The 2,541-nt window shown below is 39.1% G+C and overlaps 1 pseudogene; it reads left to right on the top strand.

Annotated features, from left to right (window-relative positions):
* The first annotated feature begins 1,526 nt into the window (after window positions 1–1,526).
* LOC103588464 lies at window positions 1,527–2,472 on the top strand (annotated as a pseudogene).
* Window positions 2,473–2,541: the final 69 nt, after the last annotated feature.

Raw genomic sequence — 2,541 nt, 5'->3', positions numbered from 1 at the left:
TTCCCTGATGGTTAATGATGTTGAGCATTTAAGTGCTTATTGGCCATTGGTATATTTTTTTGGAGAAATATCTATTCAAATCATTTACCATTTTAAAAATTGGGTTGTCTTTTCATGTTGAGTTGTAGGCATTCTTTATATATTCTGGGTATAAGTTCCCTTATCAGAAATGTGATTTGTAAACATTTTCTCCTGTACTGTAGGCTGTCTTTTCACTGTTAGTGTTCTTTGAAGCACAAAATTTTTAATTTTGGCAAAGTCCAATTTAACTATTTTTTCTTTTGTTGCTTGCACTTTTAGTGTCATATCTAAGAATCCATTGTCAAATCCAAAGTTGTGGAGACTTACCCTTATGTTTTCTTATAAGAGTTTTATAGTTTTGACTCTTACATTTAGATCTTGATCCATTTTAAGTGAATTTTTATATATAGTGTGAAGTAAAGATCCAACTTGATTCTTGTGGAGATGCTGGTCAGAACTTACTCTATCCTTGTGGTCTTCAGAGCTCTGGCTTCAAAAGTTACAATCTTTCTGTGCACAAGTTATTTAGCAACTGAGGCAGGGAGAGGAATGGAATGCTATTCTTTTGTAAGATAAGGGGGGTAACATGAGCAACACCAAGGATAAACAACAGATGGCTGTGAGGCACCTGGGAATCTTCCACTTGCACAGACTCTCACTCTTTGGCATAGCTCCACCTTTGTCTCTAAGTCCCTCTCCCGACCCCAGGGTTGCTGAGAAAGCAGCTGTGCGACCCCTGGGTTGATACTTGTCTAATCCTTTCCTTGTACGTAAGTCACCCATCAATAATAAAATCCATATAAACTGTATGGAGTTGCCTGCTTCATTCTTTGGTCTTAATATTTTCTCGGTTTGGTGGGCTTTACAGTTTAGCTCACACTCAGACAATTCTTTTATTTGAGCCTATACAGTTGTCCTACCACCATTTGTAAAAACCAGAAAATATATTCTTTCCCCCAGTGAATGGTCTTGTCACCCTTGGCGAAATCAGTTGACCATAGATAGGTGGGTTTATTTCTGGACTCTCAGTTCTGTCCCATTGATATGTCTTTATGCAAGTATTACACTATCTTGATTACTGTAGCTTTGCACTGAGATTGGAAATTGGAAAATGTGACTCCTCAGACTTTGTACTTTTTCAAAATTGTTTGGGCTATTCTAGGTGCCTTGAGTTTTCATATGGATTTTAGGATCAGCTTGTTAATTTCTACAAAGAAGCCAGCTGGGATTCTGATAGAGATTGTGGTGAATCTGTTGATCAAGTTGAGAAGTACAGTTGGCCCTCTGTATTTGTAGTTTTTTTTTCTTTTTCTAATTTGTTTTTTAAATGTATTTGTAGGTTTTGCATTCCTAATTCAACCAACTGTGGATGGAAAATATTTGAAAATAAAAACAATAAAAATAAAAACACAATAATTAAAAATGATACAAGTAAAAAACGATATATTGTAACAACTATTTACACTGCATTTACATTGTATTAGGTATTATAAGTACATCCAGAGATGACAAAGTATCCAGGAGGGAGCCAAGGCCCATCCCAGACTTGGTACTGCTCACTCCTGCTCTGTACCCACCCACTGCAGCAGCATCCTCCACTGTGGAATTGTGGCCGCACACTCACCACTGCTGTGAAGATTGGAGTAATTGGTGTAAGAGGCATGGGTGATCCAGAAATTTTAGAAGGAAGAACTGAAAAATATGTGGATACTCCATTTAGCAAGCCATCTGCTGTCTTAATTTGGGGGAAGATAAAAAATATGTTGGTTTCCTCCTCCTTAGGTGGCATGGAGGTAGGAACCATCACGCCTTCCAAAGTCAACATCTGGGAGGAATGAGGGTTGCACAGACTGTACAGTGACCGCAGCTTGTGGCTCCCTGAGGGAGGAGGTTCAGCCCCGTAATATCATCATCAAGGATCAGTTGGTTGACAGGACCACCAAAAGGACTCAAAACTTATATGATGGGAGTCATTCCTGTGCCAGAGTAGTGTGCTGTATTCCAATGGCCAAGTCATTTTTCCTCCAAACGAGAAAGATCCTCATAGAGACCGCAAAGCAGCTAGGACTACGGTGATACTCAAAGGGGACAATGGTCACAACTGAGGGACCTTGAAACAAGAAGCAAGGGAACAAGAAAGCTTCATGTTCCACACGTGGTAGTGCTGTGCAGATGTTATCAATACGACCCCAGTTCCAGAGGTGATTTTTTGCTAAGGAGGCTGGAATTTGCTATGCGTGTTTCGCCATGGCAATAGATTATGATTGCTGGAAGGAGCACGAGGAAGCAGTTTTGGTAGACCAGGTCTTAAAGACTGTGAAAGAAAATGTCGATAAAGCCTAAAGTTACTCCTCACTACCCGTACCCCAGATAGGACTCATGGAATGGTCAGAAACCCTCTATAACCTCAAGAACATGGCCCAGTTTTCTATCTTATTAGCAAGACATTAAAATAGCACGACTACCCAGAAAAAAGACTTTCTTTTTTTTTTTTTTTTTTTTTTTTTTTTTTTTTTTTTT

The sequence above is a fragment of the Galeopterus variegatus genome, unplaced genomic scaffold, assembly GCF_000696425.1.
Source record: "Galeopterus variegatus unplaced genomic scaffold, G_variegatus-3.0.2 Scaffold574, whole genome shotgun sequence".
Taxonomy (NCBI): Eukaryota; Metazoa; Chordata; class Mammalia; order Dermoptera; family Cynocephalidae; genus Galeopterus; species Galeopterus variegatus.
The sequence above is the reverse complement of the archived record's forward strand: the minus strand, read 5'-3'. Positions and strand labels throughout refer to the sequence as shown.